Here is a 27475-nt window from a genome sequence, read left to right as displayed (position 1 = left end):
CCCATTTCCCGACCTCATTCCAACCCAACCCCATTCCAGCCAAGTGAAACAGTTTCCTCAAAGATCACCAGTGTCCATTTTGCCAACTTTAAAAGTCTTTTAAAAATCTTTATCTAACCTGCCCACTTGTTCTTTTTGGAAAATCACCTACCTTGCATTGTATCCCTCAAGTGAGATGAATGAAAGCATATCATAATGCCTGACACAAGAAAGTACTGAACAGATGTTGGCTGAATCTGAGCTGAATGACTTTATCCCGTCTTGTGTCTTTTCCAGCCCAATGCCTTCCTTATACATTGCAGGTATTCAGTGTACTTTGATTTGGTTTAAATGAATGCATGAACTTACCACTTCTTGTCTGTCTCCTTTCATGGTTCTTCTTCCTCTTTCTGACCTCAAACATATGTTGAAGAGCTAATATATTAGTCATTTACTAAAGGCTTTATATTCATTGTATCATTTATTTCTCACAACCACTGGGTATAGTAGTTATTTCTCTTTTACAGATAAGAAAAGTGAGACAGAACTCTCAGATGACTTATCAGCCTCACATAATTAGCTAGTACATGGTGAGGTCACCAATGAGAGTAACTGAGATTATTCAAGAGGACTCAGATTATTATGTCTCTGCCCTTTCTTTACACTTCTCTCTCCCATACAGAGTCTATCCATCCTCCAGATTTCAGTTGGCAGTTGCGTGCTAGTGACCCTGAAATCAATGCCTTGAAGAATTGACATTCTATCCCATTTCCTGAACCACCTGCACTGGGCTATCTTGCTGTCATGTTGAACTCAACCTGTTTAAGACAGACCTCATCAGTACTACCTCAAAGTGTACTCCCTTCTCATGGTTTGGTCAGTGACACTCTCATCATCCTAACCACTCAGACCTGAAACCACCTTTAACTTCTTTCTCTTGTCCTTATTCTAAGTCACACCAACTGATGCACTATTGTTCCAAGGGATACACAGATACATGACTAACTCTTTAAACATGTCTGCCATAGGTAGGTAAGTCAATCTGAGAAGTGTCTTGATTACTTTCCTTCAGTTAACAACTTACTGTCCTCTGTCATTTTAGAAAAACACCGTGAAAAAACTGATAAGGGCTGTTGGAAATTTTATACTTATTTTGAACTTATTTTTCCAGAATCTTACATACTGGACAAGTGACAGATACTACTAATTTACCAATCCTTCCACCAAATAGGAAAAATCTTGGCTTTGCTAGGTACTTATTCAGAAGCCTCCAACAGACATCCCTTCAGGTTCCATAGGGCAGAATGGATCACATGCTTACCTTTAAGTCAGTCACTGGTAAAGGCAATTAAAAGATTACCATAGCTAGCTTCTACCTATTAAGGCTCATCCTGTATCACAGGGCAGAAAATTGTTCTGTCAGCAGCATAAAGGGGGGAAAGGGCTGTTAGGAGGTAACCTGCTGGCAGGGTCTGCTGCAGCATTCCTTCTTTGTTTCAGATTTAACCAGTGCAAAGCATGTACATTTTGGTAAGGCATTTTTCTGAAAGTAAATTGTGATCACCATTCTTCAAGAAAGGACTGCAATATATGGAATATTTAATATAAGATATTTTGAGGACCCAGAAAGGTATTTTCCCTGTTTCTTTAAGAACATGCCATTGATAGGAGTATCAATATCCATAGAAACAGGAACTGACATTAACTTTTATTAGCAATCATAGCTAGCACATTTATTAAGTGTGATTTGATGTGATGGTCAGCCTTCTATTTGAAATACCTTGTGTAATCTTTATAATAACCTATAAGACGTGGGTATTTTTATTATCCCTGTTTACACATGAGAAAATTGGGCCTTGGAGAGATTCAGTTACTTGACCTGTACTATGAGTCAGAAGCAGAAGTCACAATTCAAACACAGGTAATCCTGCATCAGAGTTAATGTTCTTAACTAGCACGCTAAACTGTCTTCAGTAGTTGGCAATAGAGGGGAGACAATGCCAAAACTTCCCAGCCTGCACTATCATTCATCCTGAGACCTGCTGCTCTTGACCTATTTTTCCCTCTTACTAACATTGTTGTTCTGTCTCCTGACCCCTCCAAGAGAGGGTGGGTATCAGCATGTTGAGGATAGTGCAAGTCACTGATTTTCTTCCCTGATCTGTGCAGAAAGTCATGCTTTGGTTTTATTTTCCCCACTTAGAGATGAGTGAATAGGGATAGAGAATAAAAGATATCTACTAGAAAAACATATGAAAGCACACAGATACTCTTAATTTTGTTATTTTGAATGTAAATTTTGTTCATTGGTAATTCTGTGAAAGTTCAAGGGCAATAATCTGAGAAGAAAATAAGATCATCTCCAGCTTTCCTTATTTTTATTGCTCTCATTCTTGTCATGCTTTGACCTCTGACATATTCTGATCATAACTTCAGGCTTTAATAACTGCAAATTTAAGTGAAAAAGGAAAAAGTATCTCTGTTGAATCACCACTCATGAATTCTTCTAGCTTTGGGGAGAAGTGTAGCTATGAAGTACAAGGTTGCTTGCAGTAAGAAAGGTCCTTAAAATTTCAACAAAATACTTCAGCAAACTTTTATTGAGTTACCTCTGTATAGGCACTTTGCTAAGTGCTAGGATTTTTTTTAGCCTCCATCAGCTATTTTGCTTTGATGACTCTACCTCTTTGCCACTGTAATCAAACCTTCCTGATGGTGACATTTGAAGCTTCTTGTGGCATTATACCATCTAACATTCATCAAGCAACAAGGAAACACTGGCAGGTTTGAGTACTGGTGGGGAGGGTGCAAAAATATAAAACTGATTAAAAATAAAACATCAGTACTGGGAGGAGAACTGGATTTGGTCATTTTTGGCTGTATGAGAAAGACAAAAAAGAGGAAGAGCGGGTCCCAAGAGAGGAGAAAGATGAGCAGAGAAGAGGAAATCATTAGACCATGGACAAATATAATTGTTGAGGAACAGAAAGAGTAGCAGAATTCAGAGATGATTCAGAAAATTTACTCTGCGTTCATCTTTACCTAGGGTGTCTTAGGTTTGTGAGCTTTCCTCACCATACTTAGTCCTCGCCCCTGTGGTACTCAGTCCCCACCCCCCAAACCCCACAACACAGAGTCTGTGAGAATTACCTGTTATTGCTTGATATGCAGCTCACATGTGCTGTCTCAGACTTCTGGAAGATACCACTCAGATCGATGCAAATTCAGTATTGTGCCTGCCAAAATGCACAGAAAAGAGACTTTCTTTTACACCTTCCATCTTTTGAGCTTTTGGTCCTGCTCTTTCACTCTTTGCTAAATAACAAATGGGGACATCGCTGTTGTCCAGATAGACACGAGTGCATTCGCATTACTGAGCTTGGTGTTTCTCGTTCTAAAGAGATTCTTTACAGTTTCCTTATCAGCAAAAGAATCACCTTGACTTCCTTTGGTGGTATTTCCCAGTTGATATTCTAGAAGTAGCACAGAAGCAACTCATACCCTTGTGAAATGGCTCTTGCCCAATAACCCTGCTTGATTTGTACATATTAGGCTTTAATTACAGGGTTAAGGGAATGGACGGAGAAGAAAGCCGAAAATACCCACTGCCCCCAAATTGAGCTCTATCAAATCAGCTTGCCTCCCTCAACAAGACTTGGCAGCAATACATTTATATCGTAACTGTCTTTTTTCCCCTTAGCTGTCAGCCGTGAAGAGTAAACCTTAAAATTTTTTAAAAGAATAACTTTAGCAATTTAAATTGAACACAAATAGAATTCTCTTAATAGTAGTTCACAAAATTTTGAGAAATCTAAAGTAGCTTAGACCTATAAACCGCATCTCAAAACACATTTTGTGCCTTTTTTTGATTTGTCATTATTACCTATTATTTTTCTTTTCTCAATGCTGTGAAAAGCAAAATATTGTATGAGTCTAAGTTTTGTATTAAATTGAGAGAAGTTTACCAAATGAAGGGAGGAAAAGGAGTACTGAAACAAATGAATATTCAACAGTTTTGAAGATTTTGTTGTCTGTATTTGAGGGTACTACTTTTGTTTATTTTAGCTTTATTTTTGGCATAATTATCCTTTCAATTTAATCTTATATTTTTAACTACTTGGTCTTTAAAAAAACTATGACCAGTATTTTAAAATTGCAGGATGGGTTAATGACCTACTGAGAAATGGCAAGATCTTAAAAGAGGAAAAAATCATTTTCGATTAGTAAAATTGTCCAAGTGTTACTACTGAAATTAGTACTCCCTTTCTAAATATAATGCTTCCATGTATACTGATGAAAATGAAATTATTTGGAGCACTGGGCAGTAGCAAACCATGGAGTTTTAAATAGATGTATATTTCCTTTTTTATTTGAGCTTGAATAGTTGATTCTGACTTAAGGTGTTGCTTTCAAAACAAATCTGGCTTTATAAACATGGACTTGAATTTATGGGGAGATGAGGGTAAGTTAGTAGTAATAGCTTTTTGAAAAGTTCCCATCCCCTTCACAGCTTTCAGTTCTTTAGCATGGTCTTTTCCTTTACTATGAATGTAAATATACCTTTTAAAACCATAAAAATATAGTGACAGAAGAGCCTTGTTTACAACTTCATTTTGTACTTTGTTCTTCAAAGCGTAGTCCAAGGACTAGCAGCAAATGGCCCGGGAGCTTGTTAGTAGTACAGAATCTCTGGCCCCAGTCATACTGACACTCAGAATCTGCATTTTAACAAGATACTTAGCTGATGGGTGCACATCAAAGTTTGAGAATTACTGATCTAGCACTTAAAATTTGGAGCTGACAAGCTCAAGAATAGTTGCTAAACTTTGGTTTTAGTTTTAGTGACTTCTATAAGCAGGTAAAAGTAACATTAGTTGGGTCAGTTCAGACTAATATGTCTTCCCCAATTAATAACTTATTGTTCAGGAGAAATTGTGAACATACCTTGGAATTTGAGACTTTGTAAGGAAGGGTCAAAATATGGAGTGACTGCTTCTGAAAAATAGTTTAGGTTAAAAATAAAAAGCATGTTGTATTTGTTCATATAACTTGGCATTACCAACTGTGTTATCCACATTCCTAAATATTATTATGTTTTTGTTACTCTTTAAACAATATGCTTTATCTGAATAGACACTGGTTCTTTCAAATTCCTGGTAGGATTTTACAGATTACTTTTTACCATGTGATTCATTCCAGTATAGGAATATAATTTGGGTATCTTCTTTTATTCTTTTAACAAAAGTTTGTTGAGTGCCTATTATGTATGAGAGAATATAGTAGTGAATAGGACAGACAAGAGAGACAATAAAAACATAAATGTACAAATAAAATAATCGCAGGTCAATTTAAGGGCTATGATGTAAAGAGTGATGATAGTCACTGAGAGGGAGAAAAGTACTTTAATAGGGTGGCCTGGAGAGCCTCTTGAGGTGGTAACATTTGAGCAGAGATCTTAAAGTCAAGAAGGAATGAGCCCTATGAAGCTCCAAGAAATGAAAAGAAAGCCAGTGTAGCTAAAGTGTGGGGAAAAGGAGCAGAGAATGATAGGGAATGTGGTCAGGAAATTAAGAACCATATCACATAAAGTGTAACATTATGACATGTGATTAGTAGTTGTCCTGAAATGATGTCTCTTCATTGATCTAGTGACTGAGATTTTATTAAGTCCTTCAGCTTCCAATCTAGTGCTCAGGCCAAGTTTTTACCTTGTTCGCTTTTGCTATGACTGAGCCAATATCAACTATTTTTAACATTCTTATTAATCACAAAAAAGAAGAAATCTTTACAGGGAGAGCAAACTTAGGACCAGAGAAATAAAGTACATGTGTAAAGCTTCAGAGTATAAGACCATGAAAGTAGCAGTAACTGGCATAGGACACTGCATGTCTTACCTAAAGGCAATCAAATAGGAGTTGTCTACTTTCTCAACAGTACACTAGTCAAACAGATCAGTGACTTTATTCATGCCAGCCTTGCTTCCTGTATCACAGTTGTTTAAGATCCATATTCACATGTAATGACACAGGTTTTCCTATCTGTATTAAGTTTATTAGAGCTGCTCAACAGTTAGATGGAGTAAGTTAAATGTGGCTTGAAATGTTCATTCATTCTTAATTTTTAGGTATAAATATTTTGGCATTTTTTAAAGATATATATGTGTAAGTTAAGTGTCACATACCTTAACTGTGAAGACAGTAAACATACCACCCATTCTGCAGGGAAGTAAACTGAAATGCAGAGGTTAAATGGATAACCTAAGATGCTATATTGTCAAAGTCAAACTGGTATTTTATTAAAGAGAGGTGACTGCTGGTCACCCTGCCCCATTCCTTTTGTTTTTTTCTTTTTCAAACCTACAGAAAAGTTTTAAAAATAATTCAGAGAAGACCCATACACCTTTTACCTAGATTCATCAAATTTTAAGTTTTACCATGTTTTTTTTTTTTACCATTTTCTCTCTTCCTCATTCTCCTGCATCATCTACACATGCAAATACACACATATATAATCTGGTCATTTGCCACTGTGTCATAGCAGGGCATTCTGCGGGGGAACTGAATCAGTTGGAATGTGAAGATTATGTATTAGCTGGTGCCTACTCTAATTAGATCATGCCCATTCCTCCATTTTTTAAAGTACTAAAACAGTGATTCCTAATGCTGGGGGTTCAGTGTGTTACTTAGAATAGGTACAGGTGAGGCATTTTGAAATTTCAGATTATTTAAAAAGAGGACATGAGCTTTTTACATTTATCAAAAGTAGGCAAAAATTTTTTTAAAAGATCAACAAACTGGACTAAAAACTAGGGGACTGGTTGTATATCTATCTATATTGGTTGTCTATACTTGTATATTCTATAGAAAGAATTTTCTTCCTACATTGTTGAAATAAACTCAAAGAATATTTACTGAGAATCCATTTCAGTCAAGACCCTCGTGCTAGAGGAAATAAAGCCAAAAGTCATTCCTGCCTTCAAAAAGTTTATAACTGGAAAAGGAAGAAAGCATGTACTTTTTAAACTGTTACACAGATAAAATGTGGCTAGTTTCATTTAAAAAGATATAAAGAGGAAAGAGAAAGTAGCTAACACATAATGAGTAGATCTACCAAGAGTCAAACATATATGTTTCTTGTTTAATCCTTAGGACAACTTTCTAAAACAAATTTTTTTCATCTTTATTGTACTTAAAAGGATGAAGTAACTTGCTTAAAGTTACAAAGCAAGTTAATTACCATAGATTACTCTCCAGGATCCCATCTAAAGCTAACCTGGTACCCTAGATCCCACCTTCTCTGGGCCACTCAAGGACATCGCTACAGCAATTCACCCTTCTCTTCTACAATGTCAAGTTTTCCTTCCTCTGGATCATTACCATCAGCCTACATATGTGTTCTAATTTTTCCATCGTGTCAACAAACTAACCAAAACCTTCTCTTAACCTCACTTTTCCTCCCAGATACCTCTCCACTTTTTTGCTCCCCTTCTCAGGTAAACTCTTTAGAAGAGTTGTTTATACTCTCTGCCTCTACTTCCTTTCCTCTCAGCCATCCCTAAACCTATCCGGTAAAGATTGTGTCCCTACGCTCCACCAAATTTGCCCTTGTCAAGGTCACCATTGACCTCAATGTTGCTGTATCTAATGGTAAAAATTTTTTTCTCTTATTTGGCTGCTCAGCAGGATTTGACACAGACATTGCATTTGCCTCTTTGAAACGTTGCATTTGACTTTCATTATACTACACTCCTCCTTTACCTTTTAGCTTACTGGATGCTCCTTCTTCAGTTTTCTCTGTTGGTTCTTCTTCTTCTCCCCAGTCTCCTAAAGTTGAAGTGCCCTAGAAGCATGGACCTCGGTCCTCTTCTCTATCCATCTCATGTCCTTGTAATCTCATCCAGTGCCATGGCTTTAACAACATTAACAAATGCTGACATTTAAGTATCCCAAGTTACGTCTCCAGTCCATACCTCACTTCTGAAGTTCAGATTTATATGACCACCATATGATTCAATATCTCCACTTGAATGATCAAGATATAAAAACCCTAATTCCTAATCAACTTTCCTTAGCCTTTTCTTTCTGAACATTCTCCTTCTCAGTTGATGGCAGCTCCATTTTTTCAGTTTGCTCTGACCAAAAACCTGAGTCATCCTAAATTGCTTTTTCTCTTACACTTTTAATCCAAATCCATCAGCAAATCCATTATGTGTCATACAACAACATGAATGAATCTCCAAATCATAATACTGAGTAACAAAGAGCCAGACACAAAAGAATAAATATAGTGTGTACTGTATAATTGCATTTATATGAAATTCTAGAAAATGTAAACTATAGTGACAGAACAGATCATATTTTGGTTGGGAGGCTAGAGTTGAAGGGAGACATACTGCCAAGGAGCAAAAGGGAATTCTTGATTGTGGCTTCACAAGCATGTACATCTGACAATACTCATCAGATTGTACATTTTTATATATGGATACAGTTTATTATGTAAATTATAGCTCAGTAAAATTGATACACACATATATACACATAAAATCCATTTTCACCACCTCCACTGTTATTTCATTGGTTTGTGCCTCCATCATACCTTACCTGGATTATAACTCAGCCTTTGCTCAGCCTGCTCAGCCTGCTCCGGCCACACAGTGCTCCTTCCCACTCCTCCCTTAGGGCCTTTGCACCAGCTATTCTCTCTGCCTAGAAAACTCTTCCCCCAGGTATTGGCACCTCCCTCACCTCCTTCCAAATTTGAGAAGGGTCAAATATCACTTTCTTATTAAAGTCTATCCTGATCACACCACTTAAAATTGCAGCTTGACCCAATTCCCCTGGCATTCCTAATACCCATCCTACTCTGCTTTTTTTCCTTTTTCCAAAATACTCATCATTCTTTTAATACACGAATTTACTTTATCATATTTATTGTTAATTGTCTACATCTCTTTACTGAAAGGTAAGCTCCATGGGAAAGGGAGCTTTATTTTGTTCCTTCAAGTATCTAGGGCTTTTGTTTCCCCCAAATGCTTTGACTGACATGTAGTGGGCCCTAAATAAATACCTGTTAAATAAACTTAAGTTGAAATTGCAGCTGAAGTCAACTGGTCTAAATCCACAAACTTAAAAATCACTCTACTGCTAAAGAGCAGAAGAGAAAAGATCACTTTTGTAAGGGGGAAAGATAAAGAAACTTGCTTTCCAGTTGGAAACAGTATGTTCACAGTAAACTTGATATCCCATAAAGGTATTTACTTTCCAGAGGAAACAAATATGTTCACAGCAAACTGTTAATTTAATATCAGGTATAAATGATACAAGTTATACTTAGAGTATAAATAAAGTGCCATGGTAACTTTGAATTTTAACTCCCAGAGGCAAGGAAAGGAGGTGGAATTTAACTAGTCCTAAAAGAGCAGTAGGACTGACTTCTGAAGAGGTGAAAAGATATTCCAAGCTGAGTGAAAAGTGCAAGCAGTGCTGAGACTCAAAGTATCTAGCACATTGAAGAAATAACTAGGAAGCTGGTAAACTTGGATTGAAACTGTATCTTAGCACATTGAGTAGTTTTCTATGGAATTTGGCTGTCTCTATCAAAGATATCTGAATAGCAAAGTGATACTATTGAGCATTCTGTGTCAGAAAAATGTCATTCGGGGCCATGTATGGGAGAGGTTGGAAGTAAGATTTAAGAGGCGATTGAATTGACTATAGATGTTTTTTGCTAATGTGGTTCAGCTCTCCTGCTATGTTTTTTTTTCCCTTTGCATGGGTATATACTTATTTATTTATTTATTTATTTATTTTTGTATCATCAATCTACAATTACATGAGTAACATTGTGTTTACTAGACTCCCCCGGTGTATTCTCCTGCTATGTTTTAAACACCTAAAGTATAAAACTTTACTGTGTATTGCTAACATTCTTTGGGACATTAAGTTCAGTTCCTTTTATGCTTTCTGCACCCCTCAAAGTTAATTTAAGAACTTTCCCAGTCAGTGTTAAAGGACTGTTTATTTTTTAAAAAACAATTTACTATTGATTTTCTGTGTTAACTTGTATATTAGTTAGAATAGATATAGATTCATATACTTTTGAAAAGGGCACTTCTTGTGAGAATTGCTGAAACAATGTAAGACAACTTTCAACAGGAATAAACTGCTCTAACATGTATATTTTGTCAGCAGAGATGGATGGTTGCCCTATCTGCCAGTGGCAAAGCAAAATTAAAAGTGACTAAGAATGCTGAGTTATCCTTTTAACATTAGAAATTAGGCCAGAGTTTCAAGTTTTAAACCTAACTTTCTAGGGTATAAAGACATCTGTGAAAGTCCCAGGACAGGATTACCTCAGATTTTAGAATACTTAGGCTTCCCTTGTCTTGAATTGGCAAAGTACTTGTCACTGAACAGAAATTCTCAATAGCAATGTTGCCTTTTTTAAAGCACAAAGTGAGAAGAAAGTTTTAGGTGGAGGGGCTTCATCTTCTGGTTTGGCCTTAGGTAAAGCAAATCAAAATGATTAAGCAGTTAGAATTCAGGAGTAATGTACACTAGATAGGATCTTTTGTAACTTGTTAAGTCATTCATTTATGAAATCTTTCAGAAAGTGATTTAGCTGAAAACTAAGCCATACTGGTTAAGAGAGTGGGCTTGAGGCTAGACAGTCTAGATATGAATCCCAGCTCCATTGTACGCTAGCTCTGCAAAGCTGAGCCTCAGTTTTTATCTGTAAAATGAGATGAATAATGGTTACTCTTTCATACTGTTGTGTTAAGGATTAAATGAAGCTACATAGAGTCCTTGGCACATAGTAAGCATTGAATAAATGTTAGTATGGTAATGACAATATTGATTAAAATAGGCCCTGCTAATGAAAGTAACTTTCTTCTATCTCTGGTGTCTGTAATAGGCTGACATAAATGCTGGCTGATTTTCTCTTTTCTATTACATTTTTTTCTAAGATAAGTTCATTTATCAAAGGCAACAATGAATGTTCAAAAATCCTAATAATGACTGAATGACATTTTGTGAACCAATATAAGTGATGTTTTGGTCTTGCTGACTGAAAACAGCCCTAAGTAATGGATTCCAAACTACTTAATGCAAGGATTTCATGTGTTATGGCTGCCCATATGGAGAAAATGTTGTATAGCAGGTTAAATTTTTTTTAAGATGGAATAGCGATTTTCACTTTTTAAAAGTCAATACATGTAAATGTGGACTCCAAAGGGGTTTCTAGATATTTAAATGAGATGATAGCAAATGCCAGTTGTTTAAGACATCCATTCAAATGCATAGGTTATTGAACAAGTATGTTGAAACTACTGATAATTCTGAAATTATTGATGTTTGGGTACCATGTGGTTCAATAAAATAATAAATTTCCAAAATAAAGCTCAAGTTGATATTAAGTAAAGCAACCTGTAGAAATATTAATTTGAAAAACACCTCAAGAACTGACGATTACTTAACAAAAAATTTGCCATAATATTCCATAAATCATAAATGCCTTAGTATATTTTATAAATGAATTAGTATAATTCAACAGCATATTTTGACCTCATGAAGTGTACTAGCCTGTATATTAGACACTGGTGATAAAAATATGATCCCTGCCCTCCAATAGTATATGGTCTGAATGGGGAGACATTTACCTAAGACAAGCTAAATCTTTATACCTAGCATATAAGAAATGTCTATAGCACCCTTCTGCAGGAACATAAAGGAAAATACCCATCCAGCTTAGGGGAGAGTCAGGAAAGTTTCCCTGAAGTAGTATTGCCTAAGCAGGTTCTGGAACAAATTCTAGTTATCAAGGAAGAAAGAGAAGAAAGAAGTTGCCAACAGGTGCTTCTCAATATCCTAGGGAAGTAGTTTGAGATAATTTGGTGTCCAGTGTGAGCCCAGGAATTACTAAGGACAAAGTTCAAGAGGATAAGGAGCAGATCCCAGAGGATTTCATTTGCCATCTATATAGAAGGAGCTTGTATTTTATACCCTGTACTTGATGGGATCCAAACATTTTAAGCTGGAGAGTAACATGGTCAGATTTTACTTTCAGGTTGATAATGCTAGCAGTAGAGTAGAGGATGAATTCCATTCATAAACAGCTTTAAAGGTTTTTTTAAATCATGTGGTACATAGAGAACTGATAGTGTTCATTCAGTTTCTAAATTTCAAGAAAATTATTTAAGCTTGTAGAAATTGCTTTAAATACCTGAATAAGAAAGTATTTATAATCACTTACATCTTATGGAACTTAGATTTAAGATTCATATTCAGAGGCAATATTGCTGAAAGATCAAATAAATGTAAAGAGTCCTTGGAAGCAGATTTTAGGTCAAGATTTTACACTTAATCAAGTATATGTACTCTACAACATTTGTTTATGTGTGTTTTTTACATTATTAGGTGGATACTAATGAAATAATGTAAGCTTTTTCTTCTGATTCAAAGAATGTTTCTGCCCAGTTCTTTAAATTATCAAGATATGTGTTTTAAAGGAAAATGATTATTGAAGGATCAGTTTCTCTAGCTATCTGGATAGTCAAAAGAATACATTTTGACTGTTAATTTAGTAACCATTTAAATATTTCCCAAATCTTAGTCCAGGAATTTCTTAAGGAGGCTGTCTTAGTCTGCTCAGGCTGCTCTTACAAGACACCACAGACTAAGTGGCTTCAAGAACAAAAATTTATTTTCTCACAGTCCTGAAGTCTGGAAAGTCCAAGATCAATGTGACAACTGATTAAGTTTTTGGTGAAGCCTCTCTTCCTGGCTTGCAAAATGGCCACCTTCTGGAGCTGCACTCATGTGGTGTTTCCTCCTTGAGTGTGTGAGTTGGGGAGTTGTGTTGGGGGGAGAGAGAAAGAGAGATCTTTCTCTCCTGCTCTTCTAAAAGACCACCAATCCTATTGAATTAGGGCCCAAACCTTATAACTTCATTTAATGTTAATTACCTCCCAGAGGCCCTCTCTCCAAATTCAGTCACATTAGAGATTAGAATTTCAAAATATGAATTTGTGGGGTGGACATCATTCAGTTCATATATTAGAGGCCAAGTAGACCTTTTACCAAAGAAGGAAATATAAATTTAAGTATATACAATTTAATTTTGACGTTTTTGGCTTCCTCAATGTGACTGTGCTTAAGGAAAACTTTCATTTTCAGGGAACAAAGTGGAGAAAAGAGAGAAATAGTCTCAAACCAAATAAAAAAGAACTTAATATCTGTGACATTTTAGAAAAATTGCATGGCACATAATCCTTCATTAGCTTTAAGTAGGTTTATTTTCAAAGCTCTTATTTCTAGATGTTCTATTATTTCCAGTGCCTGGCATTGTAATTCTGTAGTAGGAAGTCAAAAGTTATAAATACAGGGCTCTCACAATGCCTTCATGTATTTGGTGATCAGTGGCACGTAAAATTTGCAGAGGCCAAAGGTGTCTTTGTCTTGGGTTTTTCTTTGACTTTGGGACAATTAAAGTGAAGATTGTTGGGAATTTTAGTTATATTGAACTCATGGAATTTTTATATGTGTGAATCTGAGTAAAGAATTTAAAAACTGAGTAATATGCCAAAATAATCAACTTTAAGAATTGAAATGGAACTTAGATGTTGTCTTGACAAACCCTAAGACCAGGAAACTGAGGTTTAGAGAAATTAAAAAACGTAATCAATGTTGTAAATCATTTAGGGAACAATATGGGACTAAGACCTAAGATGAATGTCTTCCAGTCCAGAATTCTTTCCACTATACTATGATGCTGCCCAATTGGAAAATATTATTTGGTCAGGTTTTCAGTCTAGGCTCTAATGGCACAGGTACCAACTCATTGCTTTTAAACTACTTAGAAGCAATTAATCTTAAACCCATCTTAGATCTATTCCAAATCTAAAATTCTGATTAAGAGAATATAAAAAATACAAACTATAGCAATTAATTGAGTGATGAAAAGGTCATTTGGTTCACTTTATTGCTGTACTGCACATATTTTGTTTTTAAACACACACATTCCCAAAGGTGGGACTTTTTAAAAAAATAATTGACATGAGGCAAAAGTGTCATATAAATATCTAAATTTTATTTCTGATCATATTCTTTGACTACCTCAATTTATTAGACTTAGAGAAGTTATTTTAACCTTTTGAGTATATATAAAATGGAGTGAATGCTGAATTGTAGAAATACAATATTGTACTTAGCACTTATCTAACATTCACTAAGAATTCAACTTTAAAATATTTCACTTGAGATTTTATTCTCAGCCTTATCTTCTCTCTACATGTTTGCCTGAGTTACCACGGTCCTTCTCTGAGTTTCTTATATACCTTATACGTAATTGCAGATCTGAATCTCTAACTTTACCATTTCCCCTGAACTCCAACCTCCTTTTCTTTCTACTTACTGTATATCTCTACCTGGATGCCCATTTCATCCTTAAAAGTCCATTTGGCTTGAAAACACTCATCATCCATTAAACTTGTTCCTTCTACTAAATTCCTCATTTTTGCTCAGAGAACAGTTATCTTCTCTGTCATTTGTTCTTAGAGTGTCAGAGCTAACTCTGACTCCCATGTTTTTTCCAGGCTTTACAGTCAGTCAACTGCTAACTGTACGCCATGTTATTACTGTGTTATTATTGCATCCAGAATCATGGTATCTACTTTCTGCTTTCAATATTATTGCCAACATTCTAGAATAAGACTATCATTCTTTCTTATTTGGTAGCCCTAACCTGACCTCCTTGCTCTGATCTCCTTCGATTCCAATGCAATCATTTAAAAATATTTTTAACTTATGAAGAATACAGAAAGGTAAAAGGCAAACAGAAAATGTCTATATTCCCAAAATCCAAAGATAATCACAATTAACATTTTGGTCGATATTCATCCAATTCTTTATCTGTGATGTGTGCATAATGTTTTTAAACAAAATATTTCCAGTTCAGACTGTATATTACTGCCAGCCAGTGGGAATATTATTCTTGAGGCCTGATTCTAATTTAAAATATTTTCATCATTTACAGAAAAGAGTTTTAAATCCTTTGCATGATATTCAAGTTCTTTGAGAATTTAGACCCAATAAACTTTCCCAGCTCTGTTTCCAAAGAATCCTGCCCCAACTCTGCAGAACAACCACTTAAGTTGCTGGCCATTTCCTAACATGCTGCAGCTGCCAGTTGTTTGCTCATACCATTTCCTATGAAAATTCTACCTGTTCTTTACAGAGCAAGCCAAATGAAGCCATCAATCACCTACCCATCTGCACTCCCTACTCCTTAGAGAGTTAGAACTCTCTTCCTCTTTTGAATTTCCATTGTACTTAAAACACTTACCAGTTCTATATAATTAGTTTCTGGTGAACACGGATCTGTATTATGTTTTTTTCAACACCTACAATGATGTATGAAGCAGAGCAGATATCCAGTAAATGTTGAATGAATGAATGAATGAATGGTTGAGCCCTGCTTCAGAGTCACTATATCTCTTACTAAATTCATGAGAAGAGTAAGATTTTATGGATATAGAAGAAGCTTAAAGAAAACTTACTCAGGCTAAAGGGAACTGAGTAAGGAGACAGACTTAGAAACTGCAATGTTCCAAATCCAAGTTTGTCACTTGTTCTCTGAGCTGTGATGTGACTCTTGATCATTAATGAGTAGATATTTGGAGTGTGGGTTGCCCATAGCTTGAACATGATCCTGTTTTGAATAGGAGGGAGGCAATGTGCCTACTTCTGCTGTGGATGTGGAAGAAGTGCAGGTAGGTAGCCCTTTCTCAGTTGCCTGGCAGCTGGCATGTGGACATATGACTTGGGTCAATCAGATGTTCCCATACAGGATTTTGAATCTCAAGAGACCCGGGCACAACACAGTAATGGTTTGTGGCAATTGTGAAGGTGTTGAGTCCACAAGAGCACAAGCAAGTGCTGGTGGCATCAACAGACATCTACTGTGGCATGATCTTGATTGTGCGTTTGCCATTCTAAGGGCCTACCCAGAGGCTGAGCTTTCTGGTTCACTGTGAGATAGCCTATTCTGAAGTGTGTTTTCCAATGCCACCAAGCAATTAACTAAATTCTGACACTATCTGGAGATAGCATCAGATCCCACAAGTTAAGGGCTCAGTCCCACAAGACTGCCCCCACACCCCTCACTTCAGATGCCTATGACAAGTCCAAGTTGTTCTCTGTGCTTCAGACCAACCAGCTACAGATCAGAAGTTCCCACAACCCCTTCCTTGGGTTTGATTAATGTGCTATAGTGGCTCACAATGTTTACCAGTTATTATAAAGTACATAGACGAACAGCCAGATGAAGAGTACATATGATGAGGTACAGAAGGATCCCATGAGTAGAAGTGGCTGTCCACATGGGACTGGGATGTACCACCCTCCTGGATGTAGATGAGTTCACAAACCAGGAAGCTCACCAGGCTTCATTTTTGGGGGAATTTATGGGGGCTTCATTACATAGGCATGATTGATTAAATCATTTGGTTTTGGTGATTGAATTCTTTATCTCCAGGCCCTCTCCCATCCCTGAAGGTCAGGGGGTATGGCTGAAAATTCCCATTCTCTAATCAAGGTTAATTCCCCTGGCAACCAGTAACCATCCATAGGGGCTTTCCAAAAGTCACTTCATTGACATGAACTCAGGTGTGGTTGAAAAGGGCTTCTTATGAATAACAAAGGCGCTTTTCAACCTTATTGCTCTTACCACTTATGAAATTCTGAGTTTTAGGAACTTTATACCAGATGAAGACCAAATATATATTTCTTGTTACAAATTACCATATCACACCTATAAATAAATGCCCAGTTTAAGTTAGCCCAAGTTGGTTTCTATCATTTGCAACCAGTGAATTTCTTTCATAGGTAGACTTTTCTTTTTTTCTTTTAGACTAGCACAATGGCTACCACATTTAACTGCATACCAGAATTACTTTAAAGGGTTTTACAACCAAAGCCATGTATACTGGGATTTTCAAGGATAATTGCAATGTATGTGGTTTTGGCCTTAAATGTCCACTTTTGTATGCAACCACTTTGGGTAAGAAATGACTCCATTCTAGAGTGTTTTCAAGTAAATCCACAGACTCCAGGAATTTGAAGACATGAAAATAGGTCTAGAAGTTCTCTATGAGATTTTTTAAATTTAAACTTTTATTTTGATCATTATCTCCTAAAAATATGATAAATAGAGGATCACCTAAATAACCATCTTATTACCATGCAGTTTTGTGGTCTGCTGTTATTTCAGGGCCTGAATTTGTGTTTACCATAGCTCCAGTACCAAGGATACCACTCTGTCTCAGAGTAATAAGAAAAGTGTAGAAGTGGAAGTGAAATAAATGCATAGACATTAGACTTGTGAAGGCCAGATGATATTAAGCAAGGTTGCATAAATGAAGTTTCCCATGAATGCAGGTAGAGAAAACTGGTAGGAGAATTCAGCCGTCACACGGTAAGAAAGCATGCCGTACTAAAAATCCAAAAGATGGTAGATAAGGAAATATTTGCTTTGGGAGTTCCTGCAGCAAAAAAATAATAACATCTGTTGTATTGAGTCAATGTTGTTAACTCTGATTTGTAAATTTGTTTTATGTAACTTGTATAAAAACTCTAAGAAGCTTATTATAGTTTTAGAAATGGGCAGTTTCATCTTTTAGTAGCTCAGGCCACAAACTTCCAAGTCATCTTGGCTCCTCTCTTTCTTTCATACTCAGTCAAAGCCCAGTGGTGGTTGTTCTCAGTGGTCCCAGAATTCAACCACTTCTCACTACTACCACCACCTTGGTACTGGCTACCACCATTTCTTGCCTGGACTTTTCTAATTTCTTCTTCCAGGTCTCCCTGTTTTAACATTGCTCCCATGCAATCTGTTTTCCACAGAGTAGCCAGAATGATTCTTTTAAATACACTTAACTATAAAATCTCACTTATGATAAAATCCAGTCTTAATCATGTCATGAAGGTCCCGTCTCCTCTCCTGCCACACTCCTCATTGTTCACTCTGTTCTAGCCACATTTCCCTCTGCCTGGATTATTCTTCTTGCCAGTATCTTCAGAGCTTCTCCTTCACTTCCTTCAGCCTCAGGCATCTGGTCAATTTTTAACTTCTCAGAGAGATCTATCCTGACCACTGACACTGCTTTACTTTATTTTCCTTTATAATAATTATAAGTACCTGACATATCAATATTCATGCCTCTCTCCACCAGAATATAAGGTCTGTGAGAGTAGGGAAGAATCTAAAGCCTTGTTCATTACTGGACACATATTGGGCATTAATAAATATTTGCTGAATGAATGAATAAAAAAGTAGATGAAGTGAAAAACTAAAAATAATATAAGAAATTGTTAGGAATCTGTGAGAATTTTTAAAAGGGATCTGAATATTAATCAAGCTTAAGAAACCCTGTTTTTTAAAGAGTAAATTATCATTACGTATTACAGTTATTTAAAGTTTTTGTATCATGCATATAACTAAGTTATAGTGCAAGGTGAAGACTTCAAAGCCTGGTCAAATCTTTTAGAATAGTTTGGAATTTATGTAGATATATCATCACCTTTTTTGTACTGCTCTTAACTCATGTGAAGTACCATTTCCCCCAAAACTGATGCATCATCGATTTCACATTGCTAGCATCATATCAAAGGATCAGAGAGAACAAAGATTTTCAGTGTTAAATTTAATAAATCCAACGGAGCTTCTCTTTTCCCATCTGTCTGTCAACCTAAACATCTTTATTTTTTTTTAGGAAGAAAAAATGTTACTCTTTCAGACCAAAATAATGAATTTTTTACCTTTTAGCACATATACTTAAAAGTCTTAAAGAATGACTTAGAAGAGTCTTCTTCATAATATTTAATGTCAGTTGACCCAGGAGTAGTCTAAAGATTATCATTCTGATAATCAATAAACCCCAGCCATTTCTGCATTATTTGCTAAATAGAAATTAGATGACCATTACGGTCCCGTTGCAGGTCTCCAGTGTTATGATACATGATCACAATGGACTAGATGATCGTAGTGGCATGAAAAGCAACTAATATCCAGTTCCCTTTTCAAAGTGAAACTACCATAAAAATGGTTTCTTATCTCAGACAAACAATTAAATATTTGCACAGACAGTGGCAACAACTAACCAAAACAGTTTTCTGGCTGTTTTCTTTGAAGACAATTCTCTTCAAGTCTATTTGGGAAGTTGCTTTATAGGAGGAGAAAACTGGACGAGTACTGGCTTTAGAAAAAGTCCTATCGAATATTTATTTTTCACTTTTCAATTCTGTAAAATGAAGATTTTACCTGCCTCTGTTTACCCTCCTGGAACAAGATAATGAATGAAATTATAGGAATTTACACAGGCTAATTTACCGTGAAGCTTAAGTTTCAGAGCCCCTTATGTGTGCTAGCCCCTTCTAAGGCCCTATACCTATTTTTGTGAATTTTGTAAAAAAAATTTTCTTACAGAGTATACCAAAGTATACCAAATTTGCTTATACTTTAGTCTCCAAAAGAGTCAAGTCCACCAGTATATAGTGTTATGAGAGTCTTGAGAGAAATCATGACACACAAGTCCAATCTTAAATTTAACTTTCCTTGATTATCCTCCAATGTACAGCAAAATAGGAACACCTTTGGTGTTTTGAAGTCCATCTTAGGCAGCTTAATTCAGAAGAGAGTATTCTGGAGTGGGAAATCAGAAGACATGGATTTAATTTGGGGTAATTCTACTACATAGGTATGATTTGATACTTAACTTTTCTAAGGTTCAGTTAAAAAAAATTGAAATAAACATCTTTAAAATTCTTTCCATATGAAACATTCTGAGTCTTACTACCTAATGCTGAAATATTGTGTGTTTTTCAAACTAGTTGGCTCCAGGTTTATTGTTGAAGTACTGTGATTACAACACTGAAAGGCAGCTAAGATCTTCTGTGAATAATTTTCCTTGAAAGTTTCTGGGAAAGGAAAATTGTGAAAAATATGTATACTTATACTCTATGAAGAGTTCATCCTTATATTAAGTCAGAGTGTCTGTGAAAAATAATTTACTTGATTATCACTGTTGGAAGATTCCTTAGAATAGAGTGAAGAAAATTATTTCAGTTGCACATCTCTGATGAAATCTTTTATCCTAAGCTAGCTGGGTTGTTCAGTTTGCCCAGGGGCCTAAGACTTGAAATACTACATTCTTGGCACAGTTCTAAGTTCTCACTATAAATGTCACACCTGAGGTTGCAGGAAGTCAAGGAAGAGGGAAAAAGTAATTTCATGCATATCATTTCATCTTGTTAATTCTTATAATGCTATCCTCTTGGAAGGGAAAATGTCCTAGTTAGTGTTTTGAGGGAAGGATGAATTTAAAGGTCATTTTTAGTGTATGATTGGGATGAAAAAGGAAGGATATTTCAGCAGATTTTTATAAAGTATCTGCTATATAAAGATGCCATAGGGCCCAGCAGTTCTACTGTATATCATCAAGACAAATGAAAATATGTGTCCACATAACACTTGCACAGAAGTGATTATAACAGCATTTTTTATACTAGCCAAAAGTTGGAAACTACCCAAATGTCCATCAGCTGATAAACAGATAAACAAAAGGTGGTATATTTATACAATGGAATATTATTCAACAATAAAAAGAAATACTAATACTTGCTACAACATGGATGAACCTTGAAAACATGCTAAGTGAGAGAAGCCAATATTCATATGAGTCTATTCATATGAAATGTCCAGAATAAGGAAATCTTTTGAAACAGAAAGTGAATTAGTGGTTGCTTAGGAATGGAGGGGGATAATAGCTAATTAAGGGTATGGGGTTTCTTTTTGTGGTGATAAAAATGTTCTAAAATTGACTGGGGTAATAGTTTGCATGTATTTATGAATGTACTAAAAACCATTGAATTGTACAACTTTAAATGGTTTAATTGTATGGTATGTGAATCGTACCTCAAAAAAAAAAAACATTAAAAAAAAAAGTTGCCATGGGGATACAATGATTAATCAACACATAGATTTAACACATACTCTCTCTGAAGAAACATTTGTCATCCAGTTAGAGAACAGATATGTATGTATTTAAAATTGAAGTAAAGGGAGGAAATAGTAGGTCTTCAAGAAGAGGTGCTGTTTAGCTAGACTGTGAGTATAGTTGGGATTTGGATATTCTAGGCAGAGGGAAGGAACAGCGTAAGCAAAGACAAAGATATGAAAATGTAACTCTATAGTAATACATTTTTTTCCTGATTAGAGAGTTTAAGAATTTAGGCTAGAGGAATGGTGTGAGGCCACCTTTGAATGTAAACTAAACAAAGTTGTTCTTGATACTGTAGGCCGTAGGAAGACGTTGAAGGATTTCCCCTTTTGCAGAGATATGATATAATCTGAACTGTGCTTTAAGAATATGATTACAATAATATATTTTTAAATGAATTCCAGAAAAGATAGACTAGAGGAAAGAGATAATGAATGCTAACAGAAATAGAAACTAAAGAACAAAGAAAATTTTTTGAAGAATTGTGGGTTAATTGGGACAAGGGAAAGGGAAGAATTGAAGTTAATATGAGGTCTGTGTAAGTCATTTAGGGGAAAAGGCACATAGACAGGTGAAAATATGGGAATGGACCTTAGAATGGAGTGGCATTGTGTTATTTGAAACCATTAATGGACAGCTATTAGGACAGCAGCGTGCAGTCACAAAGAAGGCTTCAGGCATATACTTGGAGGAACACATTCATTTAGGGATGAGAGAGAAGAGAAACTACAGGAGGTATAATTTGGAAAAACAAGAAGAAAGTTTCATGGAATCCAGGAGACATCTGTAAAGAAAGAAGGTGAAATGAAAGAAAACTGAGAAAATCCTTTAGGTGTAATGGATGAATTTCAGAGTAGTTTTCCACCCTAATATCATGTGCAGTATTCCAGGGAAAAAAAAAAAAAAGATAAAGCCAAGAAAGTTTAGTTCTTAGAAGTCTTAACAAGTTTATCTTAGAACATTTGTAGAGCTGTGCAACTGAAGATGGAGAGAATACATATTTTTCAAAAATATGTAAAAATTAATAACAATTTAGAGAGAAGAAAAACACTATATCTGCATGTCCATAGGATGAGAAAACTATGTTCTAGGAGTGAATGTCTCCTGCCTTTCAAATTAGGACAGATGTTTAGCAAATGCCGTACTTTAAATTACTTTCTTAGAAATTTCACAACTAGTATTCATATAATAAGGAATATTTTAATTCATTAAAGCTACTCTCAGGCAAGATCAGCAGGGTAGACATGCAGATATTGCAGTTATTGATTGGTGGTGGTTAGGAAAATGTGATGAGGATTCCAGCTACCACTTAATCTAAAACATTCCACAGCCAGAGAATCAGACTAGGAATAACAAAAATAATGAAAAAATATTAACTTTATAAATATAGACATGGAGGAGATTGAATAGCCTCCACAAGAAAAATGTAAGTATGGAGGTCAATACCTTTTTCTGGTGTTTTATTCCCCCTGTAAGGCCTTCACCTTCAAAGTTAGTCAAGTATCTAGAAATTATTCCAATATATAGTTTTAAATTGTTATATTCTTTGACCCAATAACTCTAGTTCTACAAATCCATTCAAAAGAAACCCTATTTGTGGGGGGGACTTGGTGAAGGGGGACCCTAGTAAACATAATGTTCTTCATGTAATTGTAAATTAATGATAACAAAATAAAAATAAATAAATAAATAATAAATAAAATAAAGAAATAAAGAAACCCTAAATTGCAGGTGAATAACAAACCAGAAAGGCACCAGTACAGAAAGAATTTAGGGGAGCTCCAGCCTCTTCCACTCCACTCCTCAACTCTGCTGTATAACTTAAGATCCTGTGACTTGTGAAGATTTTTTTTTTTTGGTATCATTAATCTACAATTACATGAGGAACATTATGTTTACTAGACTCCCCCCATCACCAAGTCCCCCCCACATACCCGATTACAGTCACGGTCCTTCAGTGTAGTAAGATGCTGTAGAATCACTATTTGTATTCTCTGTGTTGTGCAGCCCTCCCTGTGCCCCCCTCCACATTATACATGCTAATCTTAATGCCCCCTTTCTTTTTCCCTCCCCTGTCCCTCCCTTCCCTCCCATCCTCCCCAGTCCCTTTCCCTCTGGTAACTGTTAGTCCCTTCTTGGGTTCTGTGAGTCTGCTGCTGTTTTGTTCCTTCGTTTTTGCTTTATTCTTATACTCCACAGATGAGTGAAATCATTTGGTACTTGTCTTTCTCTGCCTGGCTTATTTCACTGAGCATATATCCTCTAGCTCCATCCATGTTGTTGCAAATGGTAGGATTTGCAAAATACAATAATTTTAAATGGTTCAACAAAGGGTTCAATATGGCCTTGGTTTCCAGTTGTGAAGAAACAGCTGTGATTTTGGCTTTTCCATAAAATATACATTGAGCAACATCAAAATGATCTTTGTGAACCGTGCTTGATGGACAACAATGGCAAAATGCTTATAATATAGAGTTAGACAAAAGAAACGGACTATGGAATCATATTTATTATGTGATCTCAGCTATATAACAAAATAAATATGGGCATAAAGAAATAAATATAAGCGTGGAGAAAAGTATGCCAAGTTCTTAATGGAGTTTGTTCTGGAGGGGATTATGGATTTTTCTTCATAATAGTGTACATTTCCCAGATTTCTACATTGAGCATGTACTTCTTTAGTAGATGAGAAAGAACAGTCATTACCAGCCAAATGTAAAAGATTGGTCATAGGAGAGCCTAGGAAAGGGAAGGTAATGAGTCAACGTAAATCATCATGCCCGCTGGAAAAGTAATTCAAAATACAACCTTACTGACAATCAGTAGCATCACCGTATGCCAGCAGATTAGTCCTGTCTACTTACTAGTAGCCTCTGTTGAGCTTCCTTGGATTCAAACCAATGAAAGTCTCAATATAGACTCCGAAATGTAATGACATTTTTGTTTCTCTGGTATTACTTGTGAAAGAGTAGTAGCCTGGTCTTTGTTGTGAATTTCTTACCTGTTACATTTGTCATCCACAAACAGATGAAGATGAAATTCTAACTTTGTAATATCACATTTGTAAATATTTAAAGCTACCATATTATCTATTATTGGCTGTTTAATTTTGCACCTGTAATTGTATGTTTTATTCCCTTTTTCCATAGGTGTACCATAAATACAAAAGACTGAAGTTAATAAAAGAAGAAAAAAAGATTGCTGCTAAAATGAATCTGAGAAATACAGTATATTTTGTGCCATACACAAAGAGGTATTGTATAGACCCATGCTTTAGCTTCCTCCTATAAAATGAGAACAAGTTGTATTTTCTGTTTTTCTGTAAGGAATTTTTATTGTATTTGCAAAAAAAGTTAATCAGTAAGTAAATACTAATAAAGTCATAAATTCTTTTATTAAAAATGTTTTCATTTCAAACTATTTCCTTATTGATTTTCATTATTCTTAGCTTACAATATGGATAATTACTTGGTTAAATGAAATGAGCTTGCTTAAAATTTCTTGATTCCTATTATCAAATTATTTTCTGGAAATGCTGCCATTTTTTGTTGTGCTTTATCATTAGACTTTGAAATAACAAAATTTCTCATAGCACTTTTCCTCTTATTAGAGAAGTACTAGGTTTTACAGAAGATTTGAAAAATACAGATAAGCAAAAAGAAGGAAATAACTACTCAAAATTCCAACACATACATCAGATAAAACACAAGCCTGCAAAGAAATCCAAACTTGCGGATGAAAAAAGCAGTGTTTCCCATCTTCCCTGTCCTCTCTCCTGTGTGCTGCCTACTTACACCCTCCCACTTTCACTAAAGCAAAACAGAACAAACAAGAAAGAAACTACCTTGTATAAATTCCTAGAAGGTTATTACTTGGTCAAAGAATGTACCTATTCCGTTCTTTCTGCATATATAGAAATTACTGTTTCCTTGTGCCCTCACCAAAACCATCTTTTCTCTATTTCTTTGCCAATTTGGTGGGTGAAATGAGGTGTCTTATTATTTTACTTTTTACTTCTTTTATTCCTAATGGACTTAGGCATATTTCATACCATTAATAGTCATTGCTATTTCTTTTTAAATTTCCTATTTATGTCTTTGAGTATGTGGATGGATATAGGTATATGTATGTGTTAACCTGTTGGATATTAAGAATAACTAAACTAATGCATATTTTGGAAGAACCATCCCCATTTTATTTGCTTTTCAAATATCTTTAGTACATCTTTTTTAAAACAACCTTGTATATATATAGTTCACATACAATAATCTGAACATATTTAAAGAATATGTTTTAACGTGTGTGTGTATAAAATCATAATGAAGATAATAGACAAATCCTTCACTCTCAAAAGCTTCTTCATACTCCATTATTATTCCCTCCCTCCCTCCTCTTCTCACCCAACCCTATCCCCAACCATTGAACTGAATGTGCTTTCTGTTACTTTGCTTTCTCTAGAATTTTTTATAAATGAAATCATTAACTATGTACTTTTTTTTGGTCTGGCTTCTTTTCACTCAGCATAAGTATTTGCAGATTCATCCATGTTGTAGCATGTACCAGTAGTTCATTTTATTGCTGAGCTGCATTCCATTGTCTGCTTGTACCACAGATTATTTATCTGTTCCTCTGTTGATGGACATTTGGGTTGTTTCCATTTGGGGCTATTCAAAAAAAGCTGCTATGAACATTTGTGTACAGGGCTTTGTGTGGACATATACTTTCATTTTTCTTGGGTAAATACCTAGGAGTGGAACGGCTATATCATATGGTAGATGTATGTTTAACTTCTTAAGAAATTGCCAAACTGTTTTCCAAACTGTTTACAGCAATTTCACATTCCTACTAGCAGTGTGTGAAAGATACAGTTGCTCCACATCCTTGCCAACACCTGGTATGGTCAGTCTTTTTAACATTAGCCATTCTAATAGGTATTTAGTAGTATCTCATGGGGTTTTAATTTGTATCTCCCTAATGAATAGTGATATTAAGCATCTTTTCTTTTACTTAGCTGCCATCCACATATCTTCCTTGGTGAAGCACCTCTTCTAACCTTTTCCCTATTTTCAAAATTGTGTTGTTCATTTTCTTTTTATTCAGTTTTACGGATTCTTTATATTTTCTGGGTACAAGTCCATTATGAGATATATTTTGCAGAAATGTCTCCCAGTCTGAGGCTTGTCTTTTCATTCTCTTAACAAAGCCTTCCAAAAAGTACACTTTTTATCTTGGTGAAGACTAATTTATCAATTTTTTATTTTATGGATTGTTTTTATATCAAATAAATCTTTGCATAACCCAGGTTACAAAGATTTTCACCTGTGTGTTTTCTTCAAAGATGTTTTCAGTTGTGTGTTTTACATTTAGTTCTATAATCCACTTGGAGTTAATTTTTATATGGTGTCAGTATGAATGAAAGATTTTTTTTCATATGTTCATACAATTGTCCCAGCACCATTTTTTGAAGATTTTCTCCACCGAATTGCCTGTGCACCATTATCAAAATTCAGTTGTTCATGTAAAAGAATGAAACTGGATTATTGTCTAACTCCATACACAGAAGTAAACTTGAAATGAATCACAGACCTAAATGTAAGTCATGAAACCATAAAACTCTTACAAGAAAGTATAGGCAAAAATCTCTTGAATATAAACATGAGCAACTTTTTCCTGAACAAAAGGAAAAGTGAACAAATGAGACTACATCAAACTAAAAAGCTTCTGTACAGCAAAGGACACCATTAGTAGAACAAAAAGAATGGGAAAATATGTTTGTAAATGACATATTCAATAAGGGATTACATCCAAAATATACAAAGAATTCACACGCCTCAACATCCAAAAAGCAAATAACCTAATTAAAAAAATGGGTGGAGGATCTAGACACTTCTCCAAAGAAGAAATTCAGATGGCCAACAGGCACATGAAAAAATGCTCCACATCGCAAATTATCAGGGAAATGCAAATTAAAACCACAATGAGATATCACCTCACACCAGTTAGGATGGCCAACATCCAAAGGACAAGGAACAACAAATGCTGGCAAGGATGCACAGAAAAGGGAACCCTCCTACGCTGTTGATGGGAATGTAAACTAGTTCAACCATTGTGGAAAGCAATATGGAGGTTCCTCAAAAAACTAAAAATAGAAATACCATTTGACCCAGTGATTCCACTCCTGGGAATTTACGCAGAGAAAACAAAATCACAGATTCGGAAAGACACATGCACCCCTATGTTTATCACAGCACTACTTACAATAACCAAGATATGGAAGCAACCTAAGTGTCCATCAGTAGATAACTAGATAAATAAGATGTGGTACATATACACAATGGAATATTATTCAGCCATAGGAAGAAAACAAATCCTACCATTTGCAACAACATGGATGGAGCTAGAGGGTATTATGCTCAGTGAAATAAGCCAGGCAGAGAAAGA

At 35.4% G+C, this 27475-nt stretch overlaps 1 protein-coding gene across 4 annotated transcripts in view; it reads left to right on the top strand.

The window, feature by feature from the left end:
• The window catches only part of TAOK3 (TAO kinase 3), a 166594-nt gene that overhangs the window by 60641 nt on the left and 78478 nt on the right, over nt 1-27475 (top strand). For all 4 annotated transcript variants that reach the window (XM_036993397.2, XM_036993399.2, XM_036993398.2 and 1 more), the window contains exon 2: nt 24184-24287. The gene's annotated coding sequence lies outside the window, so the exon portion shown is untranslated. The remainder of the gene's footprint in view (nt 1-24183; nt 24288-27475) is intronic.

This window comes from Manis javanica, chromosome 15, assembly GCF_040802235.1.
Source record: "Manis javanica isolate MJ-LG chromosome 15, MJ_LKY, whole genome shotgun sequence".
Taxonomy (NCBI): Eukaryota; Metazoa; Chordata; class Mammalia; order Pholidota; family Manidae; genus Manis; species Manis javanica.
The sequence above is the reverse complement of the archived record's forward strand: the minus strand, read 5'-3'. Positions and strand labels throughout refer to the sequence as shown.